We start from the raw sequence: 8452 nt of genomic DNA, 5'->3' as shown, positions 1-8452 counted from the left end.
GGAGGAGGAGGAGGACCAGTCTGGGGCGCAAGGCCAGCGGAGCGAGGAGAGTGCACGGGTGGAGGATGCAGCGTCGTGGGCGGGCCCCAGCGAGCCAGGGAGCCAGAGTTAGACTAGCTTGCGCACGGGACCTGTCTTCTTGCTACTCTCTGCGTCCTCCAAAGGTCTGCATGTCACAACACTGGCCTGCCCTCTCGGTATGTCAGGAGTCGGGGCTTGCCTGGGCTTCTAGGCCATGGGCCGCCCGTACCCTGGAGCATGCCATTGTTTATTGCTTTTACCTCTCTTCAATGGGATCGGGGATACCAATGCCACGCCCTAACGCCATTCCCCGCCCACGCTCCTTCCCACTGCCACCTTCACTCCCACTCCCACCACCACAGCCACCCCCGCCCAAGAACTCGCCTGTCCACACCTGGGCTGTCCTTCACCTACTTCAACTGCTGCTTCCCCTGATGCAGCTGCGTCTTCTCTCACCTGTCTGCTGTCATGCTAGGTGCAGCCCTCCCTTTCTTAACTTAAGCCTGTAGAGATTTCTCACCATCTCCATGCCTCTTGATTTGGCCTCTGGAGTCTCCATTATGGCCGCTTCTCTCTCTCCACTGACCTCCTTCCTGCCTGCTGTCCCTAGCACTGGGTGGGCTTCAACGTACCCTACCAGCCAGAGTCAAGAAAGCTGTAGCCCCCTCCGCACAGGATACAGGTGCCTGTAGGGTCCAGTTGTGTCTTCCAGGATAGTTGTTTTGTCCTGTAAAACCTTCTTTGTCACTGGTCGGACTTTTCTTGTGAGCTGGATAATATTTTCTGGCGGTGCCACCGTTGTCATTCCTTCTGAATTCACAGCCCAGGTCCTAGTCACCAGCACCATCTTTAATTCTCTACTGAGGAAGTGGAGGTATAAAACATCCTAGACATATGGTGCTAATGAGAATGAAAAGACAGGGAACCTGAACATTGAAGGGCCGCCTGGACCTGGGTTTGCTCTGCCGCATTAGTTGAGAAACCTACAGAACAAGAAAGGGCTCTCCTGACTGGGATCAAGTGTGGAACAGCTTAGTGGATTCACAGAGATTTTAAAAGAGAGAATCTGGCCGCATTGGTCTCCTTTTGGAAACATTATCTTATCGCGATCAGACTTGGGGGAAAGGATTCATTTGTGAGAACCGTTTATTTTTTTCTGTCTCAATTGGGTACACATTGAATTTTTAAGGCAATTTTGAAGCAGAAAATATTTGTTAGTGCAGTGCTAAAGTACTGGCTGCTTCCTCTAGCCACCTCAGTAAACTGTGGGGAAAGTATACAAATGGAAGTCGTGCACAAATCTTTGGACTAATAAAGGAAACATGAGCAGCCCCTTTTGTCCTAGGAAATCAATGACAAAAATGTTACCGGAAATAGTGGGGAGGAGGGGGGAAAATGAGGAGCTGATATCAAGGGCTCAAGTAGAAAGCAAATGTTTTGAGAATGATAATGGCAACAAATGTACAAATGTGCTTGGTACCATGGATGTATGTATGGATTGTAATAAGAATTGTATGAGCCCCCAATAAAATGATTTTTTAAAATGTTACTGGACAGATTTTCCTTTTCCCAGGTTTAATTTGTAACAATTTTTTCTCCATCTCTGACCCAGAGAGTAGTCATTGCCCTCAACATTTCAAAAACATTTCCTAACTCTGTTTGATTCAATCCTGAAATCTATTTGTCAGGGCTGCAACGGGCACTCCCTTAGACCAGTCCTGTATGTCTCCCTGGTAGTCTAGTGGCTAGGATTTGGTGCTTTCACTGCCATGGCCTGGGTTCAATTCCTGGTCAGGGAAAGAGAAATATATTTATTCTTTCTCATGACTGACATTAAATTGCATCTACTAACCACCATCTCCATCAGATGTTAAGTCCTTTCTCTTTTAGTCTCTGTGGCTTCTCCTCCAGTGAAAACACTGACCAGTTCAATAGTATTGTCTCAGCAGCTTGTGCATTTCCTCCCTTAGGAGGCATGGTTTTAGTTTTAGATACCTGTGGGAGGAGGTCAGATGCACAGGCATTCCCTCCCCTGAGGGAATCAGTTGCCAGACTGCTGTCTCATCCCTCCACAGGGGTGGGCCTGCTCCCTGTCCTCTGGGGACAATGGACAGGCTCCTGTAGGAGGGGTTTACATCCTACTGATAATGTTCCTATGGAGACCCAGAGACCACCCTCTCATTGCTGTGTAACCTATAGTGCAGCCCCTTCCTGTGACGTATGTCTCTACCTGTAATTAGTGGGCTGGCTTGCCCCCAAAAGGTATTTAGGTGTGAGTCAGCAAGACTTCTCTCTCTGACCCTGAGCTCCTTGCTGCTCACTCCCTGGTCACTCCCCTCTCCCTAGTTCCCTTTCCCTCCTTCCCTTCCCCCTCTCTCCACGTGGACCACCAAGCTGGGCTGAGGTGAGCAATGTTGCTATGTATCATGTAATGTGTCTGACTGTATTGTTGTAATAACTCTCATGCTCTCGATGACTTTAATATAATACATATATATCTCAACCGTACAATTGTGCATTACTGAACCCGTTGAGTAATAGTAGTATTAGTGGTGGGGGCTGGCACCCCACCTCCTTCAGAGTCATTTATTATTTTTTAATTTAATACTACAGATACCTACATAGATACATATATACTCTCACTGCCATCGAGTCGTATATATCTGTGTGTGTACTTCTATGTTTATATGTATGTATATATGATACATATACATGTATACATATTTGTGTGTGTGTATATATATATATTCAGTGAATGCTAACACAGCAGCTTTGTTTCCCATTTATCACTTTCTACATAAGTTGCTTGATGACTTTGATTACATTTTTCACCACGTGTGAACATTCACATTATTTCTGTTCTGGTTGTTTTGATTACATTAATATTTCCTTGCCCACTTAGATCCCCATTTTTTTCTTAAAATAGCTGTTGGCCATTTGGAACATGTTTTTACTAAAAATAATTCTTTTATGAAATGGTTTCTGCTGATTTTCATTCCAAAGACCCTCAGATTTTAGAGACCTGTAAAATGTCTTGGATATATGGTGGTGGCACCTGGTACTAAATTCACAGAAGAGAAAACTGTGTTGGTTGAGCTTTAGGGCAAGTACTCTTTCCAAGTCAAATAAATGCCTGTGACACAGTCCCAAGGCAATAGCAATGTCAACCCTTTGGTAACCATTGGTGACCATTTATTAACTGCTCTGCTATACACCAAAGCCTGTTAGATGTTCTTTCTAGAATATTAAAGGGATTTTTTTTCTGCCCTCTATCCCAGCAGCTTCCATTCACTTATTCTAAACATTCATACTTTTCTATGGCCAATGTCCAGATTTTTTTGGTCCGGATTTTCTAAGACTAATGTCCAATGGTCTTAGTTATAAATAGCAGGAATAAACTCTGGAAGACTAAGCAGATTAAGAAGTAACTGGGAAAGGAGACTGGAGAACAAGACTCAGAAATAAGGCGAGTGACTTTTACAACACTTCAGAAACATATTGAGTAGCTCATGGAAAGATGGAGAATCTGAAGTCCTAGGAGCAGAGTAAGGCTTTGCTTTTGTTTTTTGTGTGCACATCTATGTGTCTCTCAAAGGACAGGCATGGAACCATCCAACTCTAACAGTCAAAAGCCTGACGGATTTCACTATAAACATCTGGTGGAATCTATGTGTTGGGAATTCCTGTTGAGTTACTTGTGGCCAAACACCAGGGATCAGTACCTACCGGTAGGCTTGGTTCCCTGTGGTCAAGGGCTCACCACTGTGATTCTGAGCCTGGAGGAAGAGCAGATTTGGGTGATTCTAAGGGCCAGAGTAGACAACCTGCTACTCTAGCTCAGCTTCCCCAAATCCCTGATGACACTCCTTTCCTTCTAAGTGCCCAGCACCAGCAGACAACAACTTACTCTACGACCTTGAGTTGAACCAGAGAACTGAACAAAGCTTAGAGTAAGTCCATCCATGCACTACAGAGAAAAGGAGTTCAGGACTCTGTGGGTCTTATCTTATTTGGCCAGGCTCAGGGAGCAAGAGTCAGAGAACGAACAAAGGCAGCTCACTGATTAGATGGCAAAATAAATAGTCACCATTTAAGTCACTGTTCTGAGGAACACTTAGTGCACAGCCTTGGTCCTTTTTGTGCTTGTGAGAGCCTTGGCAAAAAAAAAAAGAGAAGGAGACTGAAATGACAGATTAGACCATTAACAGAAAAATCACCTGTGAGTACTGTCTTCTTCTAAGTAATCATCCCAATGAAACCAAATGGCTCTACACCAAAGATGAGTAGATAAGAGGAAGAGGGAAATAATAGGAACTCTGATATGTTATAAAAAATGTAACCAATGTCAATAAGCAGTAGTAGAGAAATTGTTAAACGAGAACTGAATTTTCTGGGTAAACTTTCACCAGAAACACAAATGAAGTAGGTTAAGTGCAAAACATAAACATCAGCAACATATAGAAAGCTATGTATGCAACGATAGGAGGTCACAGGAAGAGGAGGAAAGAAAGAGCTTTCCTAATCCTTGGATTATTGAGGTAGACCCTCAAATCTTAGTCATTAGTTCACCAGCCCAAACCCAACATACAGGAATGTGCTACACAGTGGCCTTGAGCAAGTAGACTGTGACTGGCAAGATGGGTCAAATACTGGAGAACACTGGAACAGTCACTAGTCTGGGTACTGTCAGTGGTGAAGGATGCAGGATGGAGGCCATGAGGCAGCTGTGCTGTGTTTATTACCAGATTTTTGTTGATGCAATTTGGCAATATTGCAGTTCTCTTGCTGTGTAACACAACTCCTCATAGGTAATACTTTGGGATTCATCTGCAGTGAAGCGAAATTACTTCTATGGCTCTTCACTCACTAGCTGGGTGTTACAAAGACTATGGATAGAAGAGCCATAGCAAGGAGTAGCAAGCACACAAATAAGGTGCAGAAGACTCTGACTCAGGGATGGTTCAGGCTTGCCATTCTGTTGGGTATTAAAATGAGCTATCACAGAAACAGGAACAGAGAGAACCCCTCGACCATCAATAAAGATGAGGCACCAGGGGAGCCCATGCTAGATCCCTGCCTGAGGTGGCAGAGGCACCAGAGGCAGCTGCACTGAGCCCATGAGACAGAGCAGGGGCTTTCTTGGACCATGGAAAGAGGCAGATGCCTAGGGGTTGCATGACTGAGAGGCTAAATAAGGATCAGAAGGAGCTATCCTTGCAAGCAAGGCTGAAAAGAAACACTCCTGTAGACAAAGAACTACATCCTTAATGCTTTTTTTAAAAACAGTTTGAATGGCACGTTATCCACATATCATACAATTAAATAATTAAATCATATCAGAAAGAGTTGTACAATTACCACTACGATCAATTCTAGAACATTTTCTTTTTAGCATGCATTGTTAGCTATGTAATTACTATTTTTTAATTGTGGCAAAAATGTACACAAAAAAACATTCTCCAACTCAATTTCTACATGTATAATTCACTGTCATTGATTATACTCTTCATGTTGTGAAACCGTTATTGATATCCTTTTCCAAATTATTTCATAACCATTAACATAAACTCAATGCCCCCTGAGCAACAAGTCTTCCTCCTTCATCTATATAACCATTGGTCAAGTTTGGGTTCTTTCTTTTTTTTTAATAATGTTCATGATATAGCATTCGCATATCATACATTTTCACAGTTAAATTTCCTTTGAAAAGAGTTGTATGCAGACCATAGCAATCAGTTCCAATACTTCCTCCTTCCTTAATGTTTGCTGATCTTGACTTGTGGTAACCTGCTATCTTCCCTTGAAAACACCCACCACAGCAATGCTCTAATCACAAGTATTGTCTGTGAGCTCAGTGTGACCATTGTAAGTTTATCAAACCCAGCAAAGATGTAGAGTGCTGTGGGAAGGACTATTGGTGTCAGAATAGGACAAAGAAGGGTGGAGAGTGAAGGCGTGCCGGCCCTCAGCTTCGTAGGAATCACTCTGGGCCAGATGTGAAAGTAGAGTCTCCTTCCCACTAGGGAAGCTGGAGGAGGTTGAACTTGGCTCTCACACAATTTCCTCACTGGGATTGTGAGCGGGTCAATGAATAGTTACAGAGAGCAGAGACAATCATTCACTTAATTTGCAAGGAAAAATTGATCTGGTTTGTTCCCTATGAAGAAAATTGACTTTAAAAAATATTTTTTATTTTAAATTATGTGATTTACATTCATCAGCTTTATATTTAATAGTTTAAATTTCTAATCACCCCCCGCCCAAATGGTTTTTTCTTCACCTGCTCCTTGATTTATCTTCTTCCTCTTGTGGATGACTGTCTTCCATCTCACTCAAGGTAAGAAAGTTGACATCTATCAACTATCTCTCCTGTGGGATACAGAAAGATTTCTCCCAAGTTGTCTTCCCCAAATATATGCCAAACCCAAGATGCTGCTTGCTATACATAACTGACTGCACACCAGGAGGTCAATGAAAGTAGGTCAGAGGTTATTCTCCTTAAAGGGTATCAGCCATCTAGAGGAACCAGACTGTATAGTCTGACTCATCTTAAGTAGGGCCCCACTCGCTTCTGACATTGTTCCCTTGAAGGAGTGCCTGAAGGAAAGCCCGGGACCACTCACAGATGACTAAGGTTAGGCTACTAGATTGAGTCTAGGGTCTGCCCATCTTGCCACATATGTACCCTATTCCCTCCCTTTACTATTGCGTGTACACCCCTAGGTCATCATGGGTGTATAGGAGAAGTTGACTAAAAGAAAGTGTGGCAAAGTGGTAGGTCATTATCTATAATCAGGGGACTGGCATGCCCCCAAACATATATAAGCTTTGGTTAGAAATAAAACCTGATGAGAGCTCTCTCCTGTCCTCTTGTCTCCCATCTCCATGTGTACCATGAAGGGGAGCTGAGGTGAACATGCTACCATGAAATGTGTCTGACTCCTTCATTTTACGCTCTCTTTTCCTCTCCCATCTCTCCTATTTCTCTATGACTTTAGTATAATCTTTATATATCTTAAGCATATAATGGCTCCTAACGAACCCACGATTAGTTGTGGGGGGCTGGCTACCCCCCCACAATCCTATTGATTTAACTTCCCTCCCTTGTTCTGCTCCCACCCTTGGCAATATTTAAAATCTGTTCCCAGTGGTATGAAAGTCTTTATCTTCGGATTTTCCCCCCTTAAAATCATTATTTCAAAGAATATTTGTCATTTCGTGACTGGCTAATTCCAATAGAAAACTAACAATGAGCAGTAGAAACAATAGGAAACACCATAGGGATCTTACTTGTTTTGGCTTACACAATTGGGACTGAAAACGTAAAGTAGAGCAAACATCCCCTCCCTGAATGGGTGCCCAAACTGTGCTTAGATGACCTGCAGACAGGAGCAGAGCTTTTAATGGAAATTTTAAGCAAGTGTGATCCAGATTCTGAGGCATATCTTCAAGGAATTGTAACAGGAGAAGAAAGAGGGATTTACCAGTATAATACTGTAGAAAAAACACAATCAACACAGAAACTACCAAGAAGTCTAAAAGGTGCAGTCAAAGCAAAGCAGACCAGTCAAGAGCTAAACTCATGGAAATAGCTTCGCTGGGCTCCGCAGGATCACAACAGACACTCACAGGGGTGACTTTGTCTGCACTGGAACAGGTCAGTCAGACTCACTGGGAGGAAGCCACCACCTGGTGGACACTAGACTCTAGATACAGATTTGGGAAAGGGCGGTACCTGACTCTGCTAGGCCAGAGAAGACTGTTGTGGCTGGCGACAAGCAAAAGGGCATCATGACCAGGGTGTAGGAAGGCTGCAGGACCCGATTGGAAGTAGCTGGGCATCATGTGGTGGTACCCGGGCTTTGCGGCGTTGATGGTTTACTGGTGAGCATAGCTATAGGTGCGTTCCAAGCAGTTGACATGGTGAGATAGCCTGCCAACACTGTAAGTCGTCCTTTTGCAGGGAGGCCTAAGGGAAGCTGGAGTGTGAATGGGGTTCACACTTGGCAATAGGGGGCTGGCAGAGGGTGGGGGTAGGGGTAGAGTTGGGGATCTGGAAGAGCTGTGAGGGGACTGTGAGCAGGGCTGCGGTTGGCCAAGCCAAGGCAGCGAGTCACCAGAGGGTTGAAGGTGCAGGAGCAGCAATAGCAGCACACCTGTAGGCGATGTATGTGCCTCTGCAGACGGGGCAGTGAGAAGGAGCGCCAGGGGCCTGCCTCCCGGCCCAGAGAGGGGTGTGTGCGGTGGGTCCAGGCTGTTGTCGCCAAAAAGGCTGCTGTGTCAGGAGTGGGATTCGAACCCACGCCTCCAGGGGAGACTGCGACCTGAACGCAGCGCCTTAGACCGCTCGGCCATCCTGACGGCTCGCCCCAAGCATCGACGTTCGCCTGGCTCGGACAGGGCGCCCACAGGGGTGCGTGCCACTCTCCTG

At 44.8% G+C, this 8452-nt stretch overlaps 1 non-coding gene across 1 annotated transcript; it reads right to left on the bottom strand.

Moving 5' to 3' along the window:
* Positions 1-8299: 8299 nt before the first annotated feature.
* TRNAL-CAG lies at positions 8300-8382 on the bottom strand. The gene has a single exon. It is a non-coding gene; the product is annotated as a tRNA-Leu (tRNA).
* Positions 8383-8452: the final 70 nt, after the last annotated feature.

The sequence above is a fragment of the Echinops telfairi genome, unplaced genomic scaffold (genome assembly GCF_000313985.2).
Source record: "Echinops telfairi isolate 266 unplaced genomic scaffold, ASM31398v2 ScPeMD7_7424;HRSCAF=8462, whole genome shotgun sequence".
Classification (NCBI taxonomy): Eukaryota; Metazoa; Chordata; class Mammalia; order Afrosoricida; family Tenrecidae; genus Echinops; species Echinops telfairi.
Note: the sequence above shows the minus strand (reverse complement) of the source record. Positions and strands in the feature narration are given on the sequence as shown.